Genomic DNA, 8,657 nt, shown 5'->3' with positions numbered 1-8,657 from the left:
TGATAGGTTGACTGGTTTCAGCAAGGACCTTCCACAGGTGACCCTGGTTCCTAATCTGAGGCTTTGTCTACACCGGTTTCATTAGTATGTAGTCTTGGAGTACTTAATGTTTAAAACTAAATGAAAAAAAATGAATCAAGAGAGTTATCACTGTTATCACTATGTAACCATATATAATATTTTATAATAAGGTCCCCCAGCAAACTATTAAAACTGGTCCAAAGGGATATTTAAAAAGAGATTATGAAAGTGTTTCCACTACAGCCCTATTCATGGCAGAAATGCAGACACTGTCCATGACCTCACCACACAAACTTCCCTCATGTGTGGAGAGAGACAAAGGGGCCCTCTGGTCCTCCTGTTCTGCGTTAATTATGCTGAGTTCCACACTAGGACCCCAAGGCCTGGGAACCACCTGGGTGGGTGTCAGACAAATGGTGGACATGGACCCCAAAGCCACTTAGGGCTGTTTGCTGATTGGATGCAGCAGGGGTCAGGTCATTCCCCTGTGACGTTTTCTCCTCTTTGTGACAGTGGCTGGAGTATCCCTGTGAGAGGCCAGGTGTGGGCCACACATCCAGCCCGGGGTCCAATGGGTGCTCTTGGAGTGCTGGGGGATTTGTGACACCCCAGAGAGATAGAGCTAAATTTAGGTGGCTTTGAAAAGGGAAGGCCAGGTTACCAGGGACTGGGTGTTTTCACTTCAGGCAGTGAACTGACGGTTTTAGATACCCAGAAGGTAACGTAGCTTCCCTCGTGGGATCGAAAGACGCCAAGAGAACTGGCCCGCCTGCAGGTCTTAAGCCCCTTCCATAGGGAGGGGCTGCACTGCGTATGTCTGGAGGGGCGTGGCAATGGGAAAGGTGAGGGAATGGGGGGCAGAGTGCAAGGGTGCAAGGGCGAGGTGAGCCCAGCAGATGACTAGCGTTACTATGGCAACCCTACTGATAATGCTGTGACAGGCTCCCCGCCTCATGCTGGTCTGTGTAAAATCAAGCTTTGGAAATGAGCCGTGAAGGAGGAATGCTGGGAAGATGAGATGTCACAGACAGTGGATCTGGTCAAGTTGTTTCCTCGCAGGCCGGCTTTGAAGACCCGGCAGACCACTGTTCCGGCCAGGGAGGAGAAAGGCAGTGAGCTCATGACACCACGCCTTAAGGCCCATGGGATCATTCTGTGCCCCAGGGAGGCTGTCCCAGCCTCACTAGATTGTTACCCCATCCCTGCTCGCTCTGCGGGACCCAAAATCCGATGGGAAGAGGAGTCTGGAATGCCCTGAAGCTCCGCCTCCACCGGGCACCAAAGAAGGTTCAAGGAGGTCCAGAGTATAGGGCTCCCAGGGGACTGGCACTGGGTAGCAAGGCAGCCCACTCTCTCACGCATCCCCCTATATGCCCCCCACCTAGCTTCGGACGCTGCAGTCCCCGCAGTCCCCACCACCGCGGCAGGCACTGCCATTTTTGAGGAAGCCACAAACTGACTTCCGGGAGCCCAACTAGAGTCGGTTTAGAAAATGCGCATGCGCCAGGCGATTCTCGCGTCACAGTGACCCCCATCATCGCCCAGGGGATGGATGGGTCCCTGATGCTTGGAGAAGCAGGAGCCCTCCATGGCAGTGCCTCGGTGTTGAGGCTCCGGCCTAACCTCTCCCGGGAGTCGACAGGATGGTTTTCGGACGCCGGGAGTCGCGGAGGGCCGACCGGGATGAACCTCAGGTAGAGGGGTCCTGGGGAAGCAGCGCGCCATCCAAGCCTCAGGCCTGCCCGGATGGTGTGCGGGAGAGTCTCTCCACAAGTCGTGCCTCCTGTGATCTCGAGGACAGGCCTGACTGTGGGCCCATGGGCTGCTCTCTTACCCGAGGGTGGTTCTTGCCGAGAGCAGAACCTGGCAGCCTCTGGGGCCGCTTGGGGGTGGGTGTTTCTGTGCCACTGCTGTATGTCTCTGTGTGTGTATGTCTCTCTTTCTCTCCTCTGTCTCTGTCTCTTTCTTTTTGTGTGTTCGTGTGCGTGTTTGGGACTAATGTGCCCTGTGCGCTGGAGGGTGGTTTCTTGCATGTCAGCCTGTCTTTGGTGAGCCTCTTTCTGGGTCTCTGCCTGGGTCGTGGGACTGGTTGTCAGTCGTTTTCCTAGCGATGCCACTTTGGGTTTCTGAAGGCCTCAGCGACGTTGGGAGCTGCGTCGGACCCGCAGGGGTTGAAATCTTCTTCCCATCCTGAGTGGCCTCTTTTCTAGGATCAAGACAACCACATCACACCCAAGAACCAAAGCCTCCCAGGAGCTCATTGTCCTCCTGAAGGAGGGGTGCAGACCGACATCAGAGAGGTTGGTTCTAAGTCCTCATGCCTTCTCCTGTCATTAAGAAATATAGCCCCGGCAGGGCACGGTGGCTCACGCCTGTAATCCCAGCTACTCAGGAGGCTGAGGCAGGAGAATCGCTTGAACTCGGGAGGATGAGGTTGCAGTGAACTGAGATCGCGCCATTGCACTCCAGCATGGGGGACAAGAGCAAGACTTATTCTCAAAAGAAAAAAAAAAAAAGAAGAAGAAAAAAAAGAAATGTAGCCCCACCACGACACAGACTTGGAGAAGAAGCCAGGAACAGGATGTGGCAAGGGCCTCTTCACTCAAACACTGGCCTTTCTGGCAAGTCTCCTGTTTGGCACTCCTTCCTGGATGCCCATGGTGGTAGCATTGTGCTGTATCCCATCTGGGCTCTGGCATCTGCTCTCTCCTCCCTCTTGCTCTATCTGCCATGTTTCTGAGGGGCCTAGAGTCTTCTTGGTCTGGCATAATGTCTTCAACAAAGAACACTTTGGAGTCCATCAGAAGAAACTTCGTGGAGATCTGTTTCATGGTTGTTTCCCTCTCCAAACCTATTTCTGGTTGATTGGGCAGGTGTTACGATCCTGGAGCTCTGGGCTTCCATACCTGTCTTGGATAGGGAAGCTCCCTTGGTCTCCATATCCCACCTGATGGCTGCGTGGTTTGTCTAGATCTAGGATGAGCGGTAGGCAACTGTGGCTGGCCTTTGTCTTCTAGGAAAGGCGGTGTTGCATTTCATCTGCACTTACTGTCTCATTCTTGAGGGACATCCAGTTCCTCTGCTCCTGGGTGGGACTGGGAGGCAAAGGGACCGGGCTTGGGCTGGGTGCAGGGGAGGTTGCCTTGTGTCGGAGAGCCAAATGGACTGGGCTTGGGCTGGGTGCAGGGGAGGTTGCATCAGGGCTACCTAGCTGGTAGAGGGGTGAGGGTGGGGTGTACTTTGCATTAACCTCTTAGGTCCTCAGGCAGGCATCCCCAAATGTGGCTTGGACTGCAGCACAGGCCCTTTCCTAGTTCCCAGGTGTGTTTTGCTTTTCCTTGGCTTTCTTGGGCAGGTCACCTGTGTCCCCGGGGCACATGCCTGGACATAACTGTTGGTCTCTTCATCGCCCCATATGGCTTCGGAGACACTCACTCCATCTACTCTTAGGGGACGCCAGTGCCACGTGTGGTCAGATTTGTTCCATGTCAGGCTCGCCCTTGTCCCTGTTTGCACGTGTCCCGGAAAGCAGTGTCAGGATGCAGGAGCCCCTGGGCTTTGGAGACCTTGGCAGGCCACTGCTCCACCCAAGGAGGAGGGAGGCAGTGGGCTCATGGGTCAGTAAATTTTCAGCTGACACCACACCTTGAGGCCCATGATATCTTTCTGTACCTCAGCTATGCCCTCCCTGCCTCACCAGACTGTGAGCCCATCCCTGTTCACCCGGTGGGATCCAAAATAGGATCTGAAGAGGAGTCTGGAGATCCCTGCTGATGTCCTGAAGCTCCTCCTCCACCAGGCACCGAAGCAGAAGATGGCTTAAGGAGGCCTTGGGACAGGAATCCTGGGGCCCGGTCCTGTCTCGCGTGCAGCCCCCCAACTCATGCTTCCCCCTACTCGTCCCCAGCTTCTGTCACCACCACCGCAGCCCAAGCCGCTGCCGCGCCGCGCCATCACCATTTTTTTTTTTTGAGACAGAGTCTCCCTCTGTCGCCCAGGCTGGACTAGAGTGGCATGATCTCCGCTCACTGCCACCTCCACCTCCCGGGTCCGAGCGATTCTTTTGCCTCAGCCTCCTGAGTAGCTGGGATTACAGGCGCGTGTCACCACGCCTGGCTAATTTTTGTATTTTTAGTAGAGATGGGGTTTCACCATGTTGGTCAGGCAGGTCTCGAACTCCTGACCTCAGGTGATCCGCCCGCCTTGGCCCCCCCAAAGTGCTGGGATTACAGGCTTGAGCAACTGCCCCCGGATCGTCGCCATTTGTTTTTTTTTTGATAGGGAGTCTCGCTCTGTCGCCCAGCCTGGAGTGCAGTGGCGCGATCTCGGCTCACTGCAACCTCCGCCTCTCTGGTGCAAGCGATTCTCTTGCCCCAGTCTCCCGAGTAGCTGGGATTACAGGCGCATGCCACTACGCCCGGCTAATTTTTTGTAGTTTTAGTAGAATTGGGGTTTCACCTGGTTAGCCAGGGAGGTGGCGCCCGGCCCCGTCGCCATTCCTTAAAGGGGCTGCAACCTGACTTATAGGAGCGGAGCGCAAGTCGGCCTAGCCAATGCGCATGCGCGGTGCACGAGCTGATTCTCAAGGCACAGTGACCCCCACCGTCGCTCGAGTGATGGGTCCATGAGGCTGGGCGAAGAAGGAACCCACTGTGGCAGTGCGTCGGTATCAAGGCTCCAGCCTGACCTCTCCCAGGGGTCAACAGGATGGTCTCCGGACGCCAGGAGTCGCGGAGGGCCGACCAGGTGAAGAAACCTCAGGCAGAGGAGTCATGAGGAAGCAGCGCACCATCCCAGCTTCAGGCCTTCCGGGACGGTGTGCGGTGAGTCTCCTCACAAGTCGTGCCCCTGTGATCTCAAGGACAAGCCTGACTGTGGACCCGTGGGCTACTCTCTTACCTGAGAGACGTCCTCACGGAGAGCAGAACCTGGCAGCCTAGGGGCTGCCTGGGGGTGACTGTTTCCGTGCCACTGCTTTATGTCTGTGTGTGTTTGTGTGTCTCCCTTTCTCTCCTTGTCTCTCTGTCTCGGTCTGTCTTTCTCTGTGTGTGTGCCCGTGTGCATGTGTGTTTGGGACGAATGTGCCCTGTGTGCTGGAGGATGGTTTCTTGCATGTCGGCCTGTGTTTGGTGAGCCTCTTTCTGGTTCTCTGCCTGGGTGGTGTGGCCGGTTGTCAGTAGTTTTCCTGGCAGTTCCACTTTAGGTTTGTGAAGGCCGGGTTGACCTGGGGAGCTGCGTTGGACCCACAGCGATTGAAACCTCCCCATCCTGGGCATCCTACTTTCGAGAATCAAGACAACCACACCACACCCAAGGACCAAAGCCTCCCAGGAGCTTATTGTCCTGCAGGAGTGCGTGCAGACCAACATCAAAGAAGATGGTTCTAACTCCTCCCACCTCCCACCCTCTCCTCTCATTAAGAAAGGTAGCCCCACCGCGACAATCTTGGAGGAGAAGCCGGGAACGGGACGTAGCAAGGATCTCTGTGACTTAAATCTGGCCTTTCTGGCCCAGTCTCCCATTTGGCACTTCTTCCCGGATGTGCATGGTAGTGGCATTGTGCTGTATCCTGCCTGGGCTGTGGCCTCTGCTCTGTACTCCCTCTTGCTCTATCTGCCATAGGAGCCTAGAGGCTTGGTCTGGCTTAAAGTCTTCAACAAAGAACACTTTGGAGTCCATGAGGGAGAAACTTCGTGGAGATCCGTTTCATAGTTGTTTCCCTCTCCAAACCTATTTCTGGTTGATTAGGCAGGCGTCATGATCCTCTGGGCTTCCATACCTGTCTTGGACAGGGAAGCTCCCTTGGTCTCCATGTCCCACCTGATGGCTGCATGGTTCGTTTCAGTCTAGGATGAGTGGTGGACGACTGTGGCTGGCCTTTTCCTTCTAGGAAAGGCGATGTTGCATTTTATCTGCACTTCCTGTCTCATTCTTGAGGGACATCCGGTTCCTTTGCTTCTGGGTGGGCCTGCTTTCCAGGCTGTTCTCCCGCTGTTCCTCCCAGCTTAGGTTGGTTTGGAAGCTAAGCTCCCCTCTGTACTGTGAAACTGCACTGGATGCATGGAGGGAAGCGGAGGAAGAGGACTGGAAATGCTGGGAGTATAGGCGCCTGGCCTGTTGGTCACAGAGTTGGGAGAGTACCTTCTCAGCATGAACCAGGATTGGGGACCATAAGGATCCCTGGAGGGAGGGGCATCATTGTGTGCTTCTTGCTGTATGCAGAGTAGTAGTCTCTCAACACCTTTTGGCAAGCAGCCAGACTACAATCCCCAACTGGGATTGGAAGTTGTGCTGTGAGGGTGGGGCAGCGCTGTGCGCTCCTCACCTGGCATGCTGGGAGAAGTAGTCTCTACAATCCCATCGGTCCCAGCATGCACCGGGGTTGGGGTGTCGTTGGGCGTCTTGTGGGTAGCAACGGTCCCAGGATGCACGTGAGTTGGCATGCACCGGGGTTGGGGGGGTCGTTGGGGTCATTGCGGGTACCTTGAGGAAGGGGCAGCGCTTTGCTCCTCTTGCCAGGCATGCTAAAAGTAGTAATCTTTTTTTTTTTTTTTTGAGACAGAGTCTCGCTCTGTCACCCAGGCCGGAGTGCAGTGGCACGATACACCATCTCGGCTCTTGGCTCACTGCAACCTCCGCCTCCCGGATTCAGTCGATTCTCCTGACTCAGCCTCCTGCGATTGGACTACAGGCATGTACCACCATGCCTGGCTAATTTTAGTAGAGACGGGGGTTTCACCATGTTGGGCAGGCTTCTCTCGAACTCCTGACCTCGTGACTCCTGACCTGGTGATCCGCCTGCCTCGGCCTCACGAAGTGCTGGGATTACAGGCGTGCGCCACTGCTCCAGGCCAAGAGTAGTAATCTTTTAACCGCTATTGGCTTTTGGTAGCCTGCCTTCCAGACTACAATCCCAGCATGCCCCGGGATTTGGGGAGGTGCCGTTACCTTGTGGGTGGGGCAGCGGTGGTGCGCCCCTCCCCAGGCATGCAGGGAGTAGTAGTCTCTTAACCGCTTTCAGCCTTTGGTCGCCGGGACGCCAGACTGCAATCCCAGCATGCACCGGGATTGGGGGTGGTGCGGGTATTTTGAGGGAGGCACAGAGCTTTGTCCTCCTTGAGGGGCATGCAGGGAATAGTAGTCTCTTAACCGCTTTTGCCCGTTGGTCTGAGGGAAGCTGGACCACATTCCCAGTATGCCTGGACAGTGAGCATTTCTGGAGGGAGGGGCAGTGCAGTGTGCTCCTCGCAGGGCATGCAGGGAGTAGTAGTTTCTTAACCGCTTCTGGCCTTGGGTCTCAGGGCCGCTGACTGTAGTCCCAGCATAAGCCAGGGTGGTGTGCTGCCCGGGATGGATGGGTAAGAAGGCAGCGTGGACCTTTCTGCTTCCAAAGCAATGCCGGTCACCGATTCTGTGCCACCCCTGGCTAAGGGGAGTAAGTCCGGAGAGGGACTTGAGGTACAATTAGCAAGATTTGATGCTACGAAGTGCACTTCACCTCTGCCCAATCATCCTCACCTCTCCTTTCACTGCTCAGCTCAGTTTCCTCTCCCACCCGCACTCCCGGGGTCTTTCCTGGGCATCGCGCCTCACCAAGCCCAGGGAGCTGCCTGCTTTCCGAAGCTGATGTGGAACTGAGACACTGTCCATTGTGCTGCCGCCCAGCCAGAGCTTCAGTTCAGCTGCTTTTGGGAGAATTCGCCATTTGGCCCTCCCGCGGACAAGTTTAGAGCTTGGCAGGGATGACATGGGCTGTGGCTTCCTGGAAAGGTCACCCTCACCGGTGCCTTTTTCATGGATGTGAATGTTGAGTCATGAGGGAGGGTAACTGTTGGTTTACCCAGGAGATGCTAAGAGCAGAGGAGAAAACCCCAATTCCCAGGCATGTGTCTTGAGCCAGGGACAGGCTGGCCAGACCCTGATCTTCTGGGGCCCCAGAGAGCAGCCTACGGCCCTGGGTTCTGTGGAACTCCCTGCATGCGGATTGCCATAGCCTCAGGGACACACTAGCCAGGTGAGGTTGGTGATGACCCCATGGGCTTCTGGAACTGGGCTGCTGGTCCTGGGAGGGCCAGCCCATCGCCCTTGGAGAGGGCCTTTGTGTTGAGAGATGCTCACAGAGGCCTGGGCATCAAGGATGCTCACTCCAGGCAAGGGACCCTCTTGGGGAACCCCACGTATTTGGCTGAAAGGAAACAGACTTGGTCAGCGTTTCCACCCAGCCCATCTGGCCCTTGCAAGGCTGGGCCTCATGAACCTAGGTCCCTGGGGTCCTTGAGGGCCCTGTGTGTCCCACTTGTTCTGACACTGAGGATACCCCTGCAGGCTGCTAATTTTAGAGCAAGGGATGTGTGCAATCTGGGCATGGGTGCTGTCAAAGCACCCCAGGGTGCTCCTGGGATGGCTCCTCAGGGTTCAGGCTGGCTCGGGGCTCCCTGCCTCACACCCTTACCCCAGGGCCTGCTTGGTCTGGGCTTGAACCCTAGTCCAGAACTCAGCTGGGAGAAACTGTCACCTGGCCTCTTTGCCACCTAATATAATGGCCTGTCTCCATAGTGGGTGGGACGCCCCTGGGCACTGGGTCCCTCAGCCATCCAGCACCGTCCACTCCATGCCATGAGTTCCCATGCTCAGCT

At 55.9% G+C, this 8,657-nt stretch overlaps 1 long non-coding RNA gene across 3 annotated transcripts; it reads left to right on the top strand.

The window, feature by feature from the left end:
• The first annotated feature begins 543 nt into the window (after positions 1 to 543).
• Positions 544 to 6,871, top strand: LOC129050772 (uncharacterized). 3 transcript variants are annotated; one of them, XR_008514532.2, is made up of 5 exons: positions 544 to 1,715; positions 2,232 to 2,321; positions 4,549 to 4,844; positions 5,214 to 5,446; positions 6,584 to 6,871. It is a non-coding gene; the product is annotated as an uncharacterized LOC129050772 (long non-coding RNA). The 3 variants fall into 3 exon arrangements; XR_008514534.2 differs by having other exon boundaries at positions 2,154 to 2,321; XR_008514533.2 differs by lacking the exons at positions 2,232 to 2,321; positions 4,549 to 4,844 and having other exon boundaries at positions 555 to 1,715.
• Positions 6,872 to 8,657: the final 1,786 nt, after the last annotated feature.

Source organism: Pongo abelii, chromosome 18, assembly GCF_028885655.2.
Source record: "Pongo abelii isolate AG06213 chromosome 18, NHGRI_mPonAbe1-v2.0_pri, whole genome shotgun sequence".
Taxonomy (NCBI): Eukaryota; Metazoa; Chordata; class Mammalia; order Primates; family Hominidae; genus Pongo; species Pongo abelii.
Note: the sequence above shows the minus strand (reverse complement) of the source record. Positions and strands in the feature narration are given on the sequence as shown.